The sequence below is a fragment of the Hyperolius riggenbachi genome, chromosome 9, assembly GCF_040937935.1.
Source record: "Hyperolius riggenbachi isolate aHypRig1 chromosome 9, aHypRig1.pri, whole genome shotgun sequence".
Taxonomy (NCBI): domain Eukaryota; kingdom Metazoa; phylum Chordata; class Amphibia; order Anura; family Hyperoliidae; genus Hyperolius; species Hyperolius riggenbachi.
Genome location: NC_090654.1, coordinates 61,179,414 through 61,203,187, shown reverse-complemented (window position 1 = coordinate 61,203,187; position 23,774 = coordinate 61,179,414). Strand labels below are relative to the sequence as shown.

Genomic DNA, 23,774 nt, shown 5'->3' with positions numbered 1-23,774 from the left:
GTATGGGCTGGAAGAGGACGGCATTGTGGAGATAAGAGGAATGAAGGACGCTGTGTTCTTTATCTTATATTAAGTGCGATTCCTCTGGGAGAGCTCGGACACGGCAGAGCGTAGCCTGATGGACAGCGAGGGGATCTTATCATCATCCTTCCTGTGGTCATGTGACCGGCTCCATATTTATCGGAAGAGATGGTGATATGAACACGCTACTTATCAGTCTGAGGCTTCTGCACTGACTCCGGCTAAACTCCAATCCTCGCTAGAACACTGCGCAAGTTTTATAAAGTTTCACTGACTTTTATACCACTACTTTAATGGAAGGGAGAAGGAAAACTTCAAGGTGAATCAGCCGAGTGTTCCTATGGCTATAACTAGGGATGGTCAGAATTGCCAATTTGCGCTTCTGCGGAAAATTCGCATTCCGCCATTGCCGATTACCGCTACCGATTATGCTTTCCGCTACAGATTTCTGCATTCCAATGCAAATTTTCATGGTAATTTCCGCCGACCTTAACCTCAATTTTCTCAAAAACTACAAGGTCTATTTGAAAAAAAAAAATTCCCTCTTGTTCCCATTCTTCTGCTTAAAGAGACACTGAAGCGAAAAAAAAAATGATGATATTATGATTTGTATGTGTAGTACAGCTAAGAAATAAAACATTAAGATCAGATACATCAGTCTAATTGTTTCCAGTACAGGAAGAGTTGAGAAACTCCAGTTGTTATCTCTATGCAAACAAGCCATTAAGCTCTCCAACTAAGTTAGTCGTGGAGAGGGCTGTTATCTGACTTTTATTATCTCAACTGTAATTGAACTGTTTACTTTTTCGCTGCTAGAGGAGAGGTCATTACTTCACAGACTGCTCTGAAAGAATCATTTTGAATGCTGAGTGTGGAGTGTGAGTGTGCAATTGCGAGGCGTTTCTAGGCTCCTAAGAGATCCGGGGCACTCCAACTGGAAAAGGGGTGTAGTCACATACCAGAATGTGGGTGTGGTAATGGGTGGAGACAAATTTACATGCAGTCTAAGTAGGCCTGCCCAGCAAAATGTTGGATGAAGCCCCCTCTCCATCAATACAAAAAAACAACAACCCAAATATGCAGCATATTACATAAGTAGCCATTGACACTTATACATAACTAGGCAGAGTTACTTGGCTTCTGTACTGGCTGGTCTAGTTTTCTGCTTTGCGGTTATCTGGCAGTCCCCCATAGCATTCCTTGACCTTCTAGTGGACCATTTCCCATGGGCCTCTCATTGAGGTGCCACAACCCCCAGCATGCCTCCATAGAAGAACCACTGCTCCCTGCATGCCCCATAAAGACGTCACAGCACCAAGCATGGCACCACAGCACCCAGTATGCCCACAGAGAGGCACCACAGCAGCAAGCAATCCCCCGGTCGATGCACCACAGTTACCAGCATGCCCACCATTGAGGCACCACAGCTGACTTTGCGTGGGGGACATTTGGGGCACCCCAGAATAGATCTGGGGAATGTGCCACTGATCTTTGGGGCTAGCAACGTCCCTGGTTGCATTTGTCGCTGGTCTTGATCCCCTGACACCCTAGTCTCCTGTGTCAAAGGCAGAACCCTGAACCAGTATACTATCCAGCTGCTATGAACGATTATCTTCCGGAGTGATCTATCATTGCATTTGTTTGAAATGCCCCAGCATGTGCCTGTATGTGGCTATAGGGTACCACCGTATCATCACGTGCCACTGACCCGTCACTTGGCACATGTATGGTTACTCGGAAGATGCTGATAGCTTGCAATGCCTGAAACTGCACAGTAACTTCTTAGTGTTGTTGCAATAAGGTTTATTAGTGCCCTGCTGGCAGAATTTGATGGAGATATTGTCATGCATTTTAGTGTCAGCCTCGGGCACCCAGGACTCGGGAGACTGCAGTTTTAGGACACAGTGGGTGAAGTGGGGTCACACGACTGTACATGGAAAGCTTCCTAAAGCAGTATGTAGCTGCCTGTAACTTGCTGACATGTCACCTCTGTCTGACACTCCACCACAGAAACCTGTACATCTCCCCCTCCACCACTTACTTTATCAGATTGTAAGCAGCACTGTCCCCTGGTGGGAGACGAAGCACACAGCGGCTGTAGAGTGACAGCCTGTTCACAGTTCTGTGTTTGTTGAGTCTTCCAATGTTTTATATTTCACACATCATTCTATTTATTTGCCTAAATTTTAGTCTATGGCATGATCCCCTTGTTCAATACGTCTTCATTGTGTCCCTTTATAGTATAGTTCTCAACTGTTCCTCTTTTGGAGGGAAAGTCCCTCTTTGGGACCCAAATCCCTCTGTCCTCCGCATTTGTCCATCTTTCAGGACTGTTGTACCTATTTATATTAATATATTTATTTTTCTACAAAAAAATTAACACTGTCAGTATACAGTGGCTTGCAAAAGTATTCGGCCCCCTTGAAGTTTTCCACATTTTGTCACATTACTGCCACAAACATGAATCAATTTTATTGGAATTCCACGTGAAAGACCAATACAAAGTGGTGTACACATGAGAAGTGGAACGAAAATCATACATGATTCCAAACATTTTTTACAAATCAATAACTGCAAAGTGGGGTGTGCGTAATTATTCAGCCCCCTTTGGTCTGAGGGCAGTCAGTTGCCCATAGACATTGCCTGATGAGTGCTAATGGCTAAATAGAGTGCACCTGTGTGTAATCTAATGTCAGTACAAATACAGCTGCTCTGTGACGACCTAAGAGGTTGTCTAAGAGAATATTGGGAGCAACAACACCATGAAGTCCAAAGAACACACCAGACAGGTCAGGGATAACGTTATTGAGAACTGTAAAGCAGGCTTAGGCTACAAAAAGATTTCCAAAGCCTTGAACATCTCACAGAGCACTGTTCAAGCGATCATTCAGAAATGGAAGGAGTATGGCACAACTGTAAACCTACCAAGACAAGGCCGTCTACCTAAACTCACAGGCCAAACAAGGAGAGCGCTGATCACAAATGCAGTCAAGAGGCCCATGGTTACATAGTTACATAGTTATTTTGGTTGAAAAAAGACATACGTCTATCGAGTTCAACCAGTACAAAGTACAACTCCAGCCTGCTCCCTCACCTATCCCTGTTGATCCAGAGGAAGGTGAAAAAACCCTTACAAGGCATGGTCCAATTAGCCCCAAAAGGGAAAAATTCCTTCCCGACTCCAGATGGCAATCAGATAAAATCCCTGGATCAACATCATTAGGCATTACCTACTAATTGTAGCCATGGATGTCTTTCAACGCAAGGAAAGCATCTAAGCCCCCTTTAAATGCAGGTATAGAGTTTGCCATAACGACTTCCTGTGGCAATGCATTCCACATCTTAATCACTTTTACTGTAAAGAACCCTTTCCTAAATAAATGGCTAAAACGTTTTTCCTCCATGCGCAGCTCATGTCCTCTAGTCCTTTGAGAAGGCCTAGGGACAAAAAGCTCATCCGCCAACCTATTATATTGCCCTCTGATGTATTTATACATGTTAATTAGATCTCCTCTAAGGCGTCTTTTCTCTAGACTAAAAAAACCCAGTTTATCTAACCTTTCTTGGTAAGCGAGACCTTCCATCCCACGTATCAATTTTGTTGATCGTCTCTGCACCTGCTCTAAAACTGCAATATCTTTTTTGTAATGTGGTGCCCAGAACTGAATTCCATATTCCAGATGTGGCCTTACTAGAGAGTTAAACAGGGGCAATATTATGCTAGCATCTCGAGTTTTTATTTCCCTTTTAATGCATCCCAAAATGTTGTTAGCTTTAGCTGCAGCGGCTTGGCATTGACTCTGGACGAACTGCAGAGATCTACAGCTCAGGTGGGGGAATCTGTCCATAGGACAACTATTAGTCATGCACTGCACAAAATTGGCCTTTATGGAAGAGTGTCAAGAAGAAAGCCATTGTTAACAGAAAAGCATAAGAAGTCCCGTTTGCAGTTTACCACAAGCCATGTGGGGGACCCAGAAAACATGTGGAAGAAGGTTCTCTGGTCAGATGAGACCAAAACTGAACTTTTTGGCCAAAATGCATAACGCTATGTGTGGCGGAAAACTAACACTGCACATCACTCTGAACACACCATCCCCACTGTCAAATATGGTGGTGGCAGTATCATGTTCTGTGGGTCCTTCTCTTCAGCAGGGACAGGGAAGCTGGTCAGAGTTGATGGGAAGATGGATGGAGGCAAATACAGGGCAGTCTTGGAAGAAAACATCTTGGAGTTTGCAAAAGACTTGAGACTGGGGCGGAGGTTCACCTTCCAGCAGGACAACGACCCTAAACATAAAGCCAGGGCAACACTGGAATGGTTTGAAACAAAACATATCCATGTGTTAGAATGGCCCAGTCAAAGTCCAGATCTAAATCCAATCGAAAATCTGTGGCAAGATCTGAAAACTGCTGTTCACAAACGCTGTCCATCTAATCTGACTGAGCTGGAGCTGTTTTGCAAAGAAGAATGGGCAAGGATTTCAGTCTCTAGATGTGCAAAGCTGGTAGAGACATACCCTAAAAGACTGGCAGCTGTAATTGCAGCAAAAGGTGGTTCTACAAAGTATTGACTCAGGGGGGCTGAATAATTATGCACACCCCAGTTTGCAGTTATTTATCTGTACAAAATGTTTGGAGTCATGTATGATTTTCGTTCCACTTCTCACATGTACACCACTTTGTATTGGTCTTTCACGTGGAATTCCAATAAAATTGATTCATGTTTGTGGCAGTAATGTGACAAAACGTGGAAAACTTCAAGGGGGCCGATCACTTTTGCAAGCCACTGTAGGTAGATTGCCAGGTATAGGTTCCCCCTGTATAGGAAACCAAGTATAGTGCCCCCGGTATAGGTAGCCAAGTATAGATGCCCCCTGTATAGCTAGCCAGGTATAGGTGCCTCCAGTACAGCTAGCCAGGTATAGATGCCCCCAGTATAGCTAGCCAGGTATAGGTGCCCTCAGTATAGCTAGCCTGGTATAGGTGCCCCCAGTATAGCTAGCCAAGTATAGGTGCCCCTTGTATAGCTAGCCAAGTATAGGTGCCCCCAGTATAGCTAGCCAAGTATAGATGCCTCCTGTATAGCTAGCCAGGTATAGGTGCCTCCAGTACAGCTAGCCAGGTATAGGTGCCCCCAGTATTGCTAGCCAAGTATAGGTGCCCTCAGTATAGCTAACAGGGTATAGGTGCCCCTAGTATAGCTAGCCAGGTATAGGTGCCCCCAGTATAGCTAGCCAGGTATAGGTGCCCCCAGTATAGCTAGCCAGGTATAGGTGCCTCCAGTACAGCTAGCCAGGTATAGGTGCCCTCAGTATAGCTAGCCAGGTATAGGTGCCCTCAGTATAGCTAGCCTGGTATAGGTGCCCTCAGTATAGCTAGCCAGGTATAGATGCCCCCAGTATAGCTAGCCAAGTATAGATGCCCCCAGTATAGCTAGCCAGGTATAGGTGCCCTTAGTATAGCTAGCCAGGTATAGTTGCCCCCAGTATAGCTAGCCAGGTATAGGTGCCCTCAGTATAGGTAGTCTAATATAGACAAGCAGAGACACAGTGGTGTCCCTGCAAGCATGCGATGATCTGAGGTCTGAAGACAGAAGTACTGCTGCTGCACTGGACAGTGCAGCGCCAGCGAGGCCCGGGGGGATTCGGGCCGCGGCAGGAGAAGGTCTTGGATTGACAGCCGGGGGGTGGGGGAAATAGGGGCAGGTGGGATACCCCTTGGAAGACACCACCGGACGCACACAGTTTAGGTGGCATCATAGGCGGTCCAGCCTTGCTCCTATCCTTTAAATTGATGTATTTCCTAATTCCAAATGTTAATATTAAGGAAACCTAATGATGATAGAAAGGACCAGTGTAGTATGAATTATGCTTATGGGTTCTTTGTGGTATGAATGACTAGGGGGGTGGCTTAAGGTGTCCCTCTTTCTTATCTCATAAAGTAGGGAGGTATGGTGTAGCATATCCTGTGTGACAAACCATGCTATTATCACATAAAGTAGTATGGATACAGGGGTACCAGAAGGATAAAAATATCTAAAACGTTTAAAAATGAGGAGGTAGTGAAGGACTTACCTTCTCCGGGCAGACATAAGAAAATGCCAATCAATTTTCAGCAAAACAATTTACAACAGAGCTTTCTGTTGGTGGAATATGATTGCTGCTGTGTTTTTTATTGTTCTATTTAAAAAAAAAAAATTGGCTTCCGACCTTCTCTCGCTCCCCCTGAGATCCAATCAATGTAATCACCTCTAATAGGCATCAGCCTATGAGATGGATCAGACTGTGAGCAGCTAAGTGACGGAGCTGTCCCTAGTACAGCGCTGCGCTAGATCGCAGCGCTGTACAATGTAAATAACCACTTTATTCCCCTAACAGCCTGCCAGCTGCGATCACAGGCTGGCAGGCTGATCACTGAGCTCTGCGTCTGCGCTATGTCTCGGCAGGGAAACGATCGCGCGAGCGCTTCCTGCTAATCTCTACACCCAGGCTTTAACGCCAGTCGGCAATAGGCGGTCCTGAGGGAGCCACTCTGCAGCCACCAAATGGCGTTAGGAGGTCGCAGAGCAGTTAAAGAGGTTTCCCTTGTCCTTCCCTGCAGGCCCGTTCCAGCATTGGGACCTCCGAAAAAGAGCTTGTCGACAGCATGTGCAGACGGACTAGCACCATCCCACTCAGCTTTCTGAAGGAAAAGCAGGGACGTGTCAGGTCCATGCTACTGCGCACACGCGAGGCGCCTGCGCAGTAACATGGACCCGGTCAGGCTCAGCTATTTCTGCCGGATCGGGAGGGTGCTAGTCCTTTTTAGGATCCAGAGTTTTCCACCTCCTGAAGTATCTAGTTGTAACCTTTGCAAACCTGAACTGAAAATCAAAAGTCAAAATAAACATAAACATGTCATACTTACCTCCCTTGTAGTCTACTCATCAATCTCTTTCTCCTATCCTGCGTCCTGTTTTTCCACTGTGATCAATGGAATCCTCCTTCCTCCATAGTGAAAATGGCCATCACCCCCATAATAGCTTCCTGGTCACCACAATGTTAAACTGTAATATTGCCCACTTGAGTCATTGGGAAACATGGACATTACCTTGCTGTCCTTTTATCTATAACTGACAGTAACTGATATATAACTGACAGCAACTGATATATTCAGTTCTGACAAAATCTTGTCAGAACTGGAAGGAATCGTTGTGAGCAGAAAATGCTGAGGAACTAATAGTGAGGTAAGTATGTAACATTCATTTGCAGGTGCATCATGTGTTTATTTTAAATAAGTTTACTCAGTTCAGGTTCACTTTAAGCTGCCTTTGTGACTTACCAAGTACAGTCCGACCACAGCGAACCCCCTCACATACACAAGCCTAAGTAAATCTGCAGTAGTGTGTGTAAATATATTGCTTGAAAAAAAGTGTAGTGTTTCCCACATGTGTGTAATAAAGTCTTTGTTTCCATTCAGGTCGTGTGTTGGTATTTTCTGAGTTGTAAATGGCTTCACCGTTGTTGGCAAGAGAAGCTGCCCAGTCCTGCCTGTCTCGGGGCCTGGCTGAGCTGCACATCATTAGAGTATACTCAGTAATTACAGACCTGGAATTCCCCTCCAGAAGATCCAGCCGTTCCTCCCTGGAATTCTCACACCTGGAGGGGCCCCAGGAAGGGGGGGGAGCTGGAAGGTCCCAGGTATGTAGAGAGTTTTTCAGGAATGCTAACTATGTTGGAGTGGAGATATCTCCTCCCTGTGCTGTAATCTATAAAATATATCAATGTCAGACAGATGCTCATGTGTTCAATGTATGAGGCTGCAGGAACTATATATCTCTCTATAAGGGTGTCTTCCCACATTCACCTATATGTGTACAATATCCTGCCAAACATGTATTGCTGCATGCGGCTGGTTAACAGGTACACATAGGGGAAGAGGAGTCTATTACATTCTCCCATTAAAGAGCAGTCACCGTTCTGACTGGTTTGATGGTCTCGGTATAGAACTACACAACCATAATGACCTGGATCAGCCACAAGATTAACCTCCTGGGCGATACAATAATATCGCCAGGGGGGCCGCAGCACTTTTTTTGTAATTTTTTTTTTTTTATCATGTAGCTAGCCTAGCACTAGCTACATGATAGTCGCTGTGCAGCGGCATCCCCCCACCCCTTCCGATCGCCTCCGGCGATTTGAGCAAACAGGAAATCCCATTCAGAACGGGATTTCCTGTTTGGCTTACCCCGTCGCCATGGCGACGATCGGGATGATGTCATGGCGTCGGAGAGAGTCCCGATCCACCCCTTAGCGCTGCCTGGCGGTGATTGGCCAGGCTGCGCACGGGGTCTCGGGGGGGGGGGGCTCTAACGCGGCGGGTAGCGGCGAATCGGCACGGTGGCGATCGGCGTGTACACGCAGCTAGCAAGGTGCTAGCTGCGTGTAACAAATAATAAATATGCAAATCGACCCACTAGGGCCTGAGAAATCCTCCTTACAGCTCGGGATTATCGCTCAGCAGGTTAATGCCTCATACATGCAAAGTAAATAACATTGACTAGCTCGTTAAAATAGTACCTGTCCTGGTACACCACGCAATTTCCCGTCAGATAAATGGGTGTAATCTATAACTGCCGACAGGCCCAATTCTTCTATACAAAGGTGATCAACAGCAGCAACAACAAAACATTTGTAAAGCGCTTTTCTCCCGTAGAACCCAAAGTGCATAAGCTTCTCTCAGATCAGTACATAGTGGTGCAATAGTTATGTGATTGTAAATGCCAGACTAAACAGGTAGCTTTTCAATTTTGATTTAAACATGTCCAGGGTTGGAGCTGTCTTGATTACGTTTGCCAAGGCATCCCACAGGGTAGGGACAGCATGACAGAAAGCTCTGGCTCCAGAGGTTTATTAGTTGAACTCTGGGGGTGGTCAATTAATTGGATCCATTAGACCTGAGGTTGTGGGAGGTGTGACACAGTTGATCAGAAAAACCCGAATCGAAAAATCAGATCTGACCAGTCAGAAATTATCGATTCGACCCGTCTATCTGATGGGAAATTGCATGGTGTATACCAGGCATTTAGCAGCAACTGAACAGTCACAAAAGGGGGGGTGGGGTGCCTTGACACCATAGGAAAAAGACACAGAGACAACAGGAGCCCAGATAATGTAGTATTTTTCAGTAAAGGACAAAATGACAACTCACAAAGGTGGGTGGCAAAGTGGCAACCAATCACTAGAAGCAGTTGGAGACAATTAACCCAACTCCACTCGTGGTGTCCAGCATGGACTGGATGAGGTCGCTCTCTCTGATGAAAAAGAACTGGCTTTCACATTGGTGACCACTACATGAGGCCAGTGAGGACCCCTCCAACCCTGGTAGAGTGTGTGTGTTTGTGAGTGTGTGTGTGTGTGTGTGTGTGTGTGTGTGTGTGTGGGGGGGGGGGGGGGGGGGGGTTGGGGTAGTATGCACGAAGGGGGTAAAGAGGTTCCCAGGTATGTAAAAAAATAGGTTAATAACACTAGCAACTGAAAATATGAGGTGGCTTACCTCAATAATCTCAGACAACAAACGGTTTATTTAGCACAGGCAACACATTTCGTGGCCCCAAGCCCACTTCCTCAGGCCGATACAAGTGCCTAAAAGGCATTAAAGGATACCAGAGCTCAAACGTTTTATTTTGTGCCATACTATGTTCTCCTGTCTGCAAAGTAAAGCACCAGAGTGTGAATAAAGATTGAATGCAACTGTTGTTAATTTCATTAACTGATTAATAGATCCTCCTGTTATTGACCAGATCAATATCCCAGAAGTATCACTGACTTGATGTCATACCCTGAATAAAAAGTTTTCATTTAATTTTTACATATTTTGAGTAGTTTGCCTATTTAGGCCTTTCCTTTCCCCTATGTTTGGCCTGCATTTCATCCTCCATGACTGACACTAATTAGGGGAAGATGAAATCTGGAGATGGCCATGAGTGGGATGGCGGTCAGTGTGCCTCGGGGCAACCAGCTGTCCCTATGTTCAAGGAAGATTTAGTTATGATATTATTAAACATCGCCTTAATTATTCCATATACACCTCTCCAGAGAATGACTGGCACAGACCAAGGAGACAGCACAAGCTTGCAGGAGAGGTAGTGCTGCAGGTGCCATATACCCATCTCCAGAGAATGACTGGCACAGACCGAGGAGACGGTAAAGCTTGCAAAAGAGGTAGTGCTGCAGGTGCCATATACACCTCACCAGAGAATGACTGGCACAGACTGAGGAGACGGCACAAGCTTGCAGGAGAGGTAGTGCTGCAGGTGCCATATACCCATCTCCAGAGAATGACTGGCACAGACCAAGGAGACAGCACAAGCTTGCAGGAGAGGTAGTGCTGCAGGTGCCATATACACCTCACCAGAGAATGACTAGCACAGACTGAGGAGACGGCACAAGTTTGCAGGAGAGGTAGTGCTGCAGGTGCCATATACCCATCTCCAGAGAATGACTGGCACAGACTGAGGAGACGGCACAAGCTTGCAGGAGAGGTAGTGCTGCAGGTGCCATATACCCATCTCCAGAGAATGACTGACACAGACCGAGGAAGACGGTAAAGCTTGCAAAAGAGGTAGTGCTGCAGGTGCCATATACACCTCACCAGAGAATGACTGGCACAGACTGAGGAGACGGCACAAGCTTGCAGGAGAGGTTGTGCTGCAGGTGCCATATACACCTCACCAGAGAATGACTGGCACAGACCGAGGAGACGGCACAAGCTTGCAGGAGAGGTAGTGCTGCAGGTGCCATATATACCTCTCCAGAGAATGACTGTCACAGACCGAGGAGTCGGTAAAGCTTGCAGGAGAGGTAGTGCTGCAGGTGCCATATACATCTCACCAGAGAATGACTGGCACAGACCGAGGAGACGGCACAAGCTTGCAGGAGAGGTAGTGCTGCAGGTGCCATATATACCTCTCCAGAGAATGACTGGCATAGAACTAGAAGACGGCACTGACCGAGGAGACGGCACAAGCTTGCAGGAGTGGTAGTGCTACAGGTGCCATAAACAGCTCTCCAGAGAATAGGATACAGGGGGATAGGAGGTGCCCTTGGTAGTAGAAATATATATATATATGTTTGCCAATAATGATTATTAGGTATAAAAACTTCTTGCCTACCTTAAACAAGGAGACATCCTCTTAATAAATGAATTTTGGTATTTATTATCAATCAGCACTTCAGACAATGGGTTTCGCGGGTTAAACCGCTTCCTCAGATCAATTAGGGCACTTAAAAACAAACAAATATGGACACTCAGGAAACCAGTATTACATCGTGGTACTTGTACAATATATATAAAATAAATTAAACAACCATTATAAACAATTGTATGTGCACAAGTCAGTATAGGTAGTATTCACATCAAGACAATAACATTTTTAACAATAACATTTTTTAAGGGTTATGTAATGGATTGCGGAGATGCCGCCGCACGGTCTGGCAGCGGGGCGGCTGTCTCCGCGTTCAGACTGGCGGTTTCCGCACAGCAGCATGCATCTGGTTTACCTGAGCCTTCTAGTGCACACAGATGGAGAGCTACGCGCGCGCGCGCGCGCGCTGGAAGGCAGGACCTTTATGCCAGTAGGAGAGGGATCAGCTGATCAGGTCGATCAGCTGATCCCAGCGCAGTTGTTGATTGGCTGAGTGGCGCTGGGCGGCGCTGAGGAGCGCTGCAGTATATATAGATCTTGCTGGTCAGTCTCAAGTTGTCTGCCGTTTCGAATACTTACGTGTGAGCACTCAGACCTCAGTCAAATCCCACAGTGTGTTAGAACCAGGTGGACCTGGGAATTCACACTTAGCCAGATTACGCTTGTGTTATACTTTAGACCAGTTCCGGGGTGTTGAGACCAAGGACCTCACACCCAAGCTTAGGACTACTGTGTCATTACTGTGTTATCCTGTAGACCAGTTCTGGGGTGTTGAGACCAAGGACCTCACACCCAAGTTTAGGATTACTGTGTCATTGCTGAGTTTTCTCTAGACTAGTTCCTGGGTGTTGAGACCAAGGACCTCACACCTCAGTCTAGGACTCTGCTTGATTTCTGTTATGACTATTTGCTCTGTCGACCTCTCTATTGCTTTCTGATTCGGTACCTCTGCATATATGCCTACCTGTTGCCAAACCCTGCCTGTACCCGGTTACCGAATCAGCCTTCTGTCTCTGTACCTTATCTGTTCGTGTGTTGCCGACCTGGCCTGCCCGACCTTCCAGGCTGTCACTCACCCCTTGAGTGCTCAGTCTATCTGTACTAGCTGTGACACAATTCCACCAAGTGTCAGTTGCAACTTGGACTCCCGCTCCTCAGAGAGTCCGGCCTGTTAGTAGCCAGTGGCCTCTTTCCCTGGAGTCCCCTGGCTGCAGTACAGTCTATTATCTGATCTCCAAGTATCACTGGTTGCCAGGTTCTCACTATTCCCTCTCTCAAGGAGATAGTTCCTGCACACCCCAGGGCCACCTGCCCCTCAGGTGGTTCTTGGCCGAGCTGCCTGTATCTCCCGCCTCACGGGAGATAGCCTACAGTTACACCAAACACTTACACTTCATTAGGTGTCGAGAGGTTAGTCATACTTGTATTATTGGTGATTCTGCAGATCATCCATAATCAAGTATACATCTGTATTATTGATGATTCTGCAGATCATCAATAATCAGATTCTCTCTGTGTGCTGACACCGATCGTTACAGGTTAAAAGAGCCATAAGCGAATATGGAGTAACGTTTCCCTTGAAATGTATGATAAGGTAGACCATTCCGAGCCGTGAGAACAGTTTTCAGGTGTAAAGTACCGTGAGTATAATACAGACCATGGCTAATATTGCGAGGTCATAGCTGGGGTATGAGTACATTTATAGAGAAGGGGACATGTCTATATATGGCCCGCGTTTATATATGTCCCTATATATACCCATATGTAGGTAATTATACCCCAGCTATGACCTCGCTATACCCTAATTGACCTGAGGAAGCGGTTCAAGCCGCGAAACACGTTGCCTGAGTCTGACTGATAATAAATACCAAGATTCTTTTATTAAAGGGAACCAAAACTGAAAAGGATATGGATTTTTCCGTTTAAAATAATACTAGTTGCCTGACTCTCCTGCTGATCCTGTGTCTCTAATACTTTCAGCCACAGCCCCATAACAAGCATGCAGATCAGGTGCTCTGACTGAAGTCAGACTGGATTAGCTGCATGCTTGTTTCAGGTGTGTGATTCAGCCACTGCTGAAGCCAGCAGGAGATCAGCAGGGCTGCCAGGCAATTGGTATTGTTTGAAAAGGAAACATCCATATCCATCTCAGATTAGGTTCCCTTTAAGCGGATGTCTCCTTGTTTAACCACTTCGCATCCTACCTACAGTATATTCACGTCATTGTAAGTGGCTCTTGAACGCCACATGATGTGAATATAAGTCAGTTCCCTTTAATGAGCACAGTGCGCGTGCTACCACGCATCTGGGCTCATTAACCCCCCTCCTTCTAACTACTCTAATTAAGGATGCCCTCCCGGGGGTTCACATTCTCCAACCCCCTGCCCGATTCCCTGTAATTTAGCATTCCCCCCCTCCTTCTTCCCCCATGCTGCGATCGGGCAGCATGGAGGATTCGCATGTAAACAACATACCTCACCTTGTTCCAGCACGATCAGCCTCCCTTCCGTGCATTACCGCTGCCTGTGTCATTATGCTGAATGGATCGGGTCCCGGCTTGATGACGTCATCAAGCCAGGACCCGGTCCATTCGGCATAGTGACACATGCAGCGGTAATGCACAGAGGGGACGCTGATTGCGCGCTGGAACGAGGCAAGGTGAGCTGTTTACATGCTAATCCTCCTTGCTCCCTGCCCGATCGCAGCATGAAGGTGAGGGGAGGGGGTCATAATGGCTATCTGGGGGCTATCTAAAGGGGAGAGGAAGCAGGATCATTACGCACCTCGCCATCTATGGGGAGGGGAGGCAAAGGGGCACACTCGGCTATCTATGGGGGCAAAGGGGCTCACCTGGCTATATATGGGGGGGGGGGGGGGGGCAATGACAAAGGGACACATCTGACAATCTATGGGGAGGGGGGAGAATACAGCTGCACACCTGGCGATCTATGGGGGGGTTAAGGGGACACATATATATCTTTTATACTGGGGGAGGGGCTGATAAGGGGCAATCCTGGCTATCAATGGGGGTGGGGGGACAAAGGGGCAAATCTGGCTAATAAAGGGTCACATCTGGGATTTGTATGGGGGAGGGGCTAATAAGGGGCACATCTGGCTATCTATAGTGGGGGTAGATAAAGGGGCACATCTGGCAATTTATGGGGGGTGGGGGAGAATAATGGAGCACACCTGGCTATATATGGGGGGCGGAGGGTAATAAAGGGGAACATCTTGCTAACTACAGGGGTGGGAGCTAATAAATGGGTTTAGCTGTTTAGATATGTATGCCGTGAGGGCATATTACTGTTATTTTGGCGAATATGGCTTGTAATTGCTAGTAAAGTACAAAGCAAAAAATTGAAAAATTTACCTTTATTTACAAATATTATATTATTGCCATACATTGTACTAGGAAGATAATTTAAATGTTGAAATAAACAGGACATATGGACTAATAAAATATGTGGGCTTGATCTACAGTAATACTTTTTATTTTTAAACGGTAATGCCTGAAAACTGAGAAATAATGACTTTTTTCATTTTGTTCTCCTTATTCCCTTTAAAATGCATTCAAAGTAAAATAATACTTAGCAAAAAGTACCACCCAGGGAAAGCCTCATTGGTGGCAAAAAAACAAGGCCTAAATCATTTATTTGTGATAAGTACTGCTAAAGTTATTGGCTAATGAATGGGAGACCTGTGAAATGTAGAAAATTGCTTGGTTTTTTTAGGGGGAAAACCTCAGGGTAGGGAACTGGTTAACCACTTGAGGACCGCGGTGTTAACCCCCCCCCCCCCCCCCTACTGACCAGGACATTTATTGCTTAAAGGGGTTCTTCCGCGAAATAGGAAAAAAATAAAAAGTGGTTTATTTATAAACTATTAAAAATCCTCTTCAAATAGTGCGAAAAGTGTTTTTTAAAAATGAATAGTTTCATCAAAGTAACACCTAATGTAATCAGTGACGGATGACGCCAGGGAGGCTAATCCATTTGTTAGGGGTGTTTTTTTTTGTACTATAATATCACAAACATAACTGCTGCGTACCTAGTTGACAGTTCTGTAGTCCGTTGCTGTCAGGAATGGCTCTTACAATTAGAATAACGGCTGTTATCTCCCGGAGCTCTGCGCAGTTATTTATTTTAGTTTCACGGAGGGAGAGAGAGGACCCCGGAGCAATGAATCAGGCAGAGGGAGATCAGCTGATCAGTGAGAACGTAGGGTGTCTATGCAGAATCCTCTAGCGAGTGATCTCTTTGTCGCTGCAAGATTTATTGGTTTGTGTTGAGTTCTCCAGGCAGCTAAAAGTTAATAAGAAAACACAAACCCATAAATCTTGCAGCGACAAAGAGATCACTCGCTTTCAGGAGATAAAGAGGATTCTGCATACACGCCGTAGTCTGGTTGCCGGGCAATGACGTCAACAAATTACGTTCTCACTGATCAGCTGCTCTCCCTCTGCCTGATTCATTGCTCCGGGGTCCTCTCTCTCCCTCCCTGAAACTAAAATAAATAACTGCGCAGAGCTCCGGGAGATAACAGCCGTTATTCTAATTGTAAGAGCCATTCCTGACAGCAACGGACTACAGAACTGTCAACTAGGTACGCAGCAGTTATGTTTGTGATATTATAGTACAAAAAAAAAACCCCTAACAAATGGATTAGCCTCCCTGGCCGACATCTGTCACTGATTACATTACGTGTTACTTTGATGAAACTATTCATTTTTTAAAAACACTTTTCGCACTATTTGAAGAGGATTTTTAATAGTTTATAAATAAACCACTTTTTATTTTTTTTCTATTTCGCGGAAGAACCCCTTTAAATGGCCACTGCAGCTTTAAGGCCAAGCTGCAGGGCCAAACAACACAGCACACGAGTGATTACCCCCCCCCCCCCCCCTCCTTAGTCTGATCGCCCCCCAGGTGTTTGTTTGTTTTTTGGTAAATATTTATTTTATTAAATTTTCAGTAAAATGTACTATTTTTTTTTATTTATTCTATATCCCTTTCTCCCTCCCCCCACCAGCCAATCAGCGTGATAAGCTGTCTTATGCTGGGTACACACTATGAGATTTTCTGGTCGATTTACTGTCAGATCGATTATTTCCAACATGTTCGATTTGCTTTCAGATCGATTTCCAAGCATTTTCCGATCGATTCCGTATTAAAGTGCACAGGAATCGATCGGAAATTGCTGGGAAATCGATGAAAAACAAATCGGACATGTTGGAAATAATTGATCTGACAGTAAATCGACCAGAAAATCTAATAGTGTGTACCCAGCATTAGGCTTCAGCCTATGAAAGCCGATCACTGTTTAGCCTGCCAGGGAGACAGCTGTGTCACACAGCTGTCCCCAGTACAGCACTGCTGCAGATCGCAGCGCTGTACAAAGTAATTAGACGACAGTCTCCGCCCTAAAAGCAGGAGATGCACGCGCAACGTGCGCACACGCGATCTCCTGCTAGCCCCATAGACGGCCGTTCACGCCAATGGGCGTGGAGCAGTCCTGGGGCTGCCGCACTGCTCACGCCAATCGGCGTGGAGCAGTCGGCAGCAGGTTAAGTTAGGCAAGAAGTTTTTACACCTAATAATCATTATCGGCAAATACATATATATATATATATATATATATATATATATATATATATATATATATATATATATATATATATATATATATTTCTACTACCAAGGGTTCCTCCTATCCCACTGTGTCTTGTTTCACCACCCCACGTTGTGTGGTTTTCACTACACCCTGGTGGAGTGAAGCCTTGTTAAGGAGCAGTGAGTATAATAAACTCTTGCTTCAGCCAAATAACCTTCGATAATACACCAGAAAGGGCTCCTGGTGTCCCTGTGTTTTTTTCCCTTGTCTTCTACAGTTTCTATAGTCTGCAGAGAATGACTAGCACAGACTGAGGAGACGGCACAAGTGTGCAGAAGAGGTAGTGCTGCAGGTGTATATCTCTTCAGAGAATGACTGGCACAGACTGAGGAGACGGCACAAGCTTGCAGGAAAGGTCGTGCTGCAGGTGCCATATAGACCTCTGCAGAGAATGACTGACACAGACTGAGGAGACAGCAAAGCTTGCAGGAGAGGTAGTGCTGCAGCTGCCATATATCCCTTTACAGAGAATGACTGTCACAGACCGAGGAGACAGCACAGGCTTGCAGGAGAGGTAGTGCTGCAGGTGCCATATACATCTCACCAGAGAATGACTGGCACAGACCGAGGAGACGGTAAAGCTGGCAGGAGAGGTAGTGCTGCAGGTGCCATATACATCTCACCAGAGAATGACTGGCACAGGCCGATGAGACAGCACAAGCTTGCAGGAGAGGAAGTGCTGCAGCTGCCATATACACCTCACCAGAGAATGACTGTCACAGACCGAGGAGACAGCACAGGCTTGCAGGAGAGGTAGTGCTGCAGGTGCCATATACATCTCACCAGAGAATGACTGGCACAGACCGAGGAGACGGTAAAGCTGGCAGGAGAGGTAGTGCTGCAGGTGCCATATACATCTCACCAGAGAATGACTGGCACAGGCCGATGAGACAGCACAAGCTTGCAGGAGAGGAAGTGCTGCAGCTGCCATATACACCTCACCAGAGAATGACTGTCACAGACCGAGGAGACAGCACAGGCTTGCAGGAGAGGTAGTGCTGCAGGTGCCATATACATCTCACCAGAGAATGACTGGCACAGACCGAGGAGACGGTAAAGCTGGCAGGAGAGGTTGTGCCCTGTCCCTCTTTCCTCCTCATTTGTCCCTCTTTCAGGACTCTATCCCTCTTTCTATGTAAATATATATATTTATCTACTAAAAAGGTGTTTGATCGACTCTAAACTTTATTTCCATCCTTTAAATTGCTATTTGTAAAATGGTAATATGAAGGAAAATTACCCTGGATAGAAAGGACCCATGTGGTTTGAATTATAAAACAACATATTTTTCCTATGAAATCTTTATGGTATGCGTGACTAGGAGTATGACAGGGGCGTGATCAGGGGTGTGGCAGGGGCGTAGCTTAAGTGTCCCTCTTTCTCATCTCAGAAAGTTGTGAGGTATTGCAGAGGTCGTGCAGCAGGTGCCATATACACCTCTCCAGAGGATGACTGGCACAGACCGAGGAGACGGCACAAGCTTGCAGGAGAGGTTGTGCTGCAGGAAGACTACAATCTAGTGTGACACATGGAACGAAAATGGAAATGGAGACAGTCATAGCTGCTTATTACATATGCAGATTCTGCTTTCTGCAGTGTGTGCTCCTGGCTGTTTCTGCCTCTTAAAGAGACTCTGTAACCTCAAAAACATCCCCTGGGGGGTACTCACCTCGGGTGGGGGAAGCCTCCGGATCCTAATGAGGCTTCCCACGCCGTCCTCTGTCCCACGGGGGTCTCGCTGCAGCCCTCCGAACAGCCGGCGACAGACCCGACTGTAAAATCAATATTTACCTTTGCTGGCTCCAGCGGGGGCTGCTTTCCGCTCCGAACTACACGGAAATACCCGATCTCAGTCGGGTCCGCTCTACTGCGCAGGCGCCGGAAACTTGCGCCTGCGCAGTAGAGCAGACCCGACGGCGATCGGGTATTTCCGTGTAGTTCGGAGCCGACAGCCGTCAGAGCGCCTGCGCAGGAGCCGGGAAGGTAAATAATGACGTCATCTTGTACGGAGGGCTGCAGCGAGACCCCTGTGGGACAGAGGACAGCGTGGGAAGCCTCATTCGGATCCGGAGGCTTCCCCCACCCGAGGTGAGTACCCCCCAGGGGATCTTTTGATGTTACAGATCCTCTTTAAAGGGACTAGAGCACCTGTTTATGAAAAAATATAAAATTAAGCTTCCTGTAAGGTTTGTGACAGAGCGTGCCGTTGGGGGTTCTAGCCCATCGTCCGTATGGGGTTCACCATGATCCCCAGGGAACGACCGCAGTTTGAAGCTCCTGCAGTGGTGTTCATGCACCTCCAACTGCTACAGAGCATGCTGGGAGATGTAGTCCGTCGATATGAGTACATCTCATTATGCATTAAAGCGGTCGGTGGTGTGTGACACGTCTGTGGGAGCTTTAAACTGCAGTTGCTCCCTGGGGAACATGGCCGACTCCATATGGATGGTGAGCTAGACTAGAGGAGCAGCCGCCCATAGGTAAGTAATGCTGATCACGCTTACCCCCCAACGGCACACTCTATCACGAACCTTCTTATGGGGAGGTTCATTTTACATTTTTTCATGAACAGGTGCTTGGATCCTTTTTGTGGAACGTAGGCTTACACCCCCCTAGTGACCAGGCTATTTTTTTTTTACAATTTAGGCCACTGCAGCTTTAAGGCCCTGCTGCAGAGCCGTACAACTTAGCACACAAGTGATTCCCCCCCATTTCTGCCCACCAACAGAGATTTCTGTTGGTGGGCTCTGATCCCTGCCGGCATGTTTATTTATTTATTTTTTTATTTGTTTATATATATTTTTTTCAATAAATTTCACTATTTTTTTTTTTTATTCCCGGATCTCCCACTCTCCCCCCACCAGCCAATCACTGCGATCGGCTGTCAGAGGCATCAGCCTATGATAGCCGATTGCTCCTGTGTCTCCCAGGGGGACAGCCTTGTCACACGACTGTCCCCAGTACAGCTCTGCCATAGATCGCAGCGCTGTACAGTGTAACTAGACGGCGGTTTCGCCTTCTAACAGTCTCCTAGCTGTGATGGCCGCTGGGAGATTGATGACGGAGCGGAGCGATCTTCTGCAAACCCCGCCCCAGGACGTTACGCCGTTGAGCGGTCCTGGGGCTGTCACCGCATCCACGCCAATTTACGTGGAGCGCATGCCAAGTACAACAGACCCCAATCTCTGCCTATGTTTCAGTGAGAGATCCAGACTGACGGAACCTATTGTTCTCCTGGTCACCCCTCCCTGCTTTGCTATGCACCGTGCCGCCTCTGCAGCAATGGGTGTGGTGTGTGTGCACTGATATACTGTATATACTGTATGTTTACCTTATGCCTTGAGAGAGGGGTATACCCCCAAACATTGTCTTTTTGGTGAAGACTTAAAACATTTCAGCATCTGATTCTCTACTGAGTGCTGACTGCTTGGATTCCATAGCAACAGAACTTCTGTAGGCTAGCGACACGTCTGTCATTACAGGACTGTAGCCTGAGGGATCCAGTCGCGATCCCTGCAGGTGATAGTGATCAAGAGCATGTACCCACCCTACCCCAGACTTTCTATGAAGCAGAATGATCATATATCAACAGCCTGGACTGTGTATGAAGCACATCAGGTTGGACTTTCTGTAAGGTGGATTGAATTTTTTTTATGTCAGCAGTTTATATCCTCTGTGAGGCAGATTGATATTATCTCAGCAGCCTGGATTCAGCAGAATGACTGATCTTATCTTTTTTTTGAACTAACTATACATAGACATGCTCAGTTATTGTCCCCCTTAAAGGACAAGCGAGGTGAATTAAATAAATCTATCTTTACCCATCTGGGGCTTCTTCAAGCCCCTACAAGTCACGTGTCCCTCACTGTAGCTTTGGTCTTGTCCAGTCTCCCACTGGCAGCCTCTGAAGATCGCCAACCCCCAATGGGTGAGCATCCTCTGCTCATGCAAGGCGTGCACCCGTGAGTGTCATGAGGAGCAAACTTTGTGGAAACAGGCCATTATGGTGCATTTACACTGCATCAGTTGGGTTGCAGAATACAATGGGATGCGAAAGTTTGGGCAACCTTGTTAATTGTCATGATTTTCTTGTATAAATCGTTGGTTGTTACGATAAAAAATGTCAGTTAAATATATCATATAGGAGACACACACAGTGATATTTGAGAAGTGAAATGAAGTTTATTGGATTTACTGAAAGTGTGAAATAATTGTTTAAACAAAATAAGGCAGGTGCATAAATTTGGGCACCACAAAAAAGAAATGAAATCAATATTTAGTAGATCCTCCTTTTGCAGAAATTACAGCCTCTAAATGCTTCCTGTAGGTTCCAGTGAGGGTCTGGATTCTGATTGAAGGTATTTTGGACCATTCCTCTTTACAAAACATCTCTAGTTCTATCAGGTTTGATGGCTTCCGAGCATGGACAGCTCTCTTTAACTCACACCACAGATTTTCAGTTCTGGGGACTGAGATAACCATTCCAGAATGTTGTACTTGTCCCTCTGTATGAATGCCTTAGTGGATTTTGAGCAGTGTTTAGGGTCGTTGTCTTGTTTAAAGATCCAGGCCCGGCGCAGCTTTAGCTTTGCCACTGATTCCTGGACATTGGTCTCCAGAATCTGCTGATACTGAGTGGAATCCATGTGTCTCTCAACTTTGACAAGATTCTCAGTCCCTGCACTGGCCACACAGCCCCACAGCATGATGGAACCACCACCATATTTTACTGTAGGTAGCAGGTGGTTTTCTTGGAATGCTGTTTTTTTCCCTCCATGCATAATGCCCCTTGTTATGCCCAAATAACTAAATTTTAGTTTCATCAGTCCACAGCACCTTATTCCAAAATGAAGTTGGCTTGTCCAAATGTGCTTTAGCATAAATCAGTCGGCTCTGTTTGTGCTGTGGCTGGACTCTCGCATACAGCATCTCCTTGTGTAAAGTGCGCTGAATGGTTGAACGATGCACAGTGACTCCATCTGCAGCAAGATGATGTTGTAGGTCTTTGGTGCTGGTCTGTGGGTTGATTTTGACTGTTCTCACCATTTGTTGCTTCTGTCTATCCGAGATTTTTCTTGGTCTGCCACTCCGAGCCTTAACTTAAACTGAGCCTTTGGTCTTCCATTTCCTCAAAATGTTCCTAACTGTGGAAACAGACAGCTGAAATCTCTGAGACAGCTTTCTGTATCCTTCCCCTAAACCATGATGGTGAACAATCTTTGTCTTCAGGTCATTTGAGAGTTGTTTTGAGACCACCATGTTTCTACTCTTCAGAGAAAATTAAAAGAGGAGGGAAACTGACAATTGACCCTCTTAAATACTCTTCCTCATAATTGGATTCACCTGTGTGTGTAGGTCAGGGGTCACTGAGCTTACCAAGCCAATCTGAGTTCCAATAATTAGTTCTAAAGGTTTTGGAATAAATAAAATGACAACAGTGCCCAAATGTATGCACCTGCCTAATTTTATTTAAACAATTATTGTGCACGTTCTGTAAGTCCAATAAACTTCATTTCACTTCTCAAATATCTCTGTGTGTGTCTTATATATTTATATATATATATATATATATATATATATATATATATATATATATATATATATATATATATATATATATATATATATATATATATATATATATATATATATATATATGCAACTGACATTTCTTATCGTAACAACCAACGATTTATACAGGAAAATCATGACGATTAACAAGGTTGCCCAAACTTTTGCATCCCACTGTATATTACATAATCCAATACTGTATATACCCTTCCCCATACCCTACCCCCTTTCCATTTCCCAGCCCTTATCCTTTCCAAATCCATACCTTATCCCCTCCCACTCCCCCCCTCCCTTCCCCCAGCCTGCTGACAACCATGCTTGTGCTTGCATTACCTCCTTTGCTTTTATTTTTAGATACCAGCCTACATCTCAAACTAAACTATTAAGCTGGGAACTTACTCCTGAGGAAGTGAACTTTATTTTGTCCAATGTTCACGAAAGACGTTGAGATCTCGGTTTGTGTGTGTCTCCTATATGATATATTTAACTGACATTTTTTATCGTAACAACCAACGATTTATACAGGAAAATCATAACAATAACAATTAACAAGGTTGCCCAAACATCCAACTATAAGTCTACTTGTCAACTCGCTGCCCATACAATTATGTGGGCCTGTTCACATCTCTGCGAGGCAAGCAGGCTTTGCATTAATGTGTATGGTATAGTGCCTGCAGTGTCCATTGCAGTTCACACTTATTATAACGCATGCTTTGCGCAATGCCTGGTTGATATTGGCCCCCACCAAATCTTACTAAATAAAAAAGCAGGGTGACCATCAGTGGTGATCAAAAACTGCTATCTTGCCTAGAGCCCCATTTCCGCTCTCTACAAACTGTGCCTCCTCAGCAGCCTGGATTTTCTTGCGGTTGGATTGATCTTATCTCAGCACTTGTGACTCCCTGAGACTGATTTTATCCCAGCAGTCTAGTCTCCCCGCAAGGTGAATTGATCTTATCTCAGCAGTTGTGTCTCCCTGCGATTGATCTTATCCCGGCAGTCTGGACTCTCTCTGCCCTGACCCTGCAACGTGCATCTCTGGTTTCTAGGCATGGCTGGATTTTTTTTTAGCCTTTAGGAGTGTATAAGGAGGTAAAAGAGACCAAAAAGCCCTCTGACGAAAAGCAATGCTAAATATAACATTGCCTTCTTAAAACAAGGTATGTGCAATAATTCAGCTTTAACCACTTAATGACAAGCTGACTTATACAAACGTCCTGCTAGAGCCTCCTAATGGCTCCAGGACGTTTTTATAAGTCAGACAGTGCTGCTGCCGCTGTGCGCGTGCATGCATGCACATGCGTGCTCCCGGGCGTGCACTTGC

General features: G+C 45.9%; 1 long non-coding RNA gene across 1 annotated transcript in view; it reads left to right on the top strand.

Moving 5' to 3' along the window:
* Positions 1 to 23,774, top strand: part of LOC137532422 (uncharacterized) — a 226,063-nt gene that overhangs the window by 52,849 nt on the left and 149,440 nt on the right. The window contains exon 3 of the long non-coding RNA XR_011023925.1: positions 7,483 to 7,703. This is a non-coding gene — a long non-coding RNA (uncharacterized lncRNA). The remainder of the gene's footprint in view (positions 1 to 7,482; positions 7,704 to 23,774) is intronic.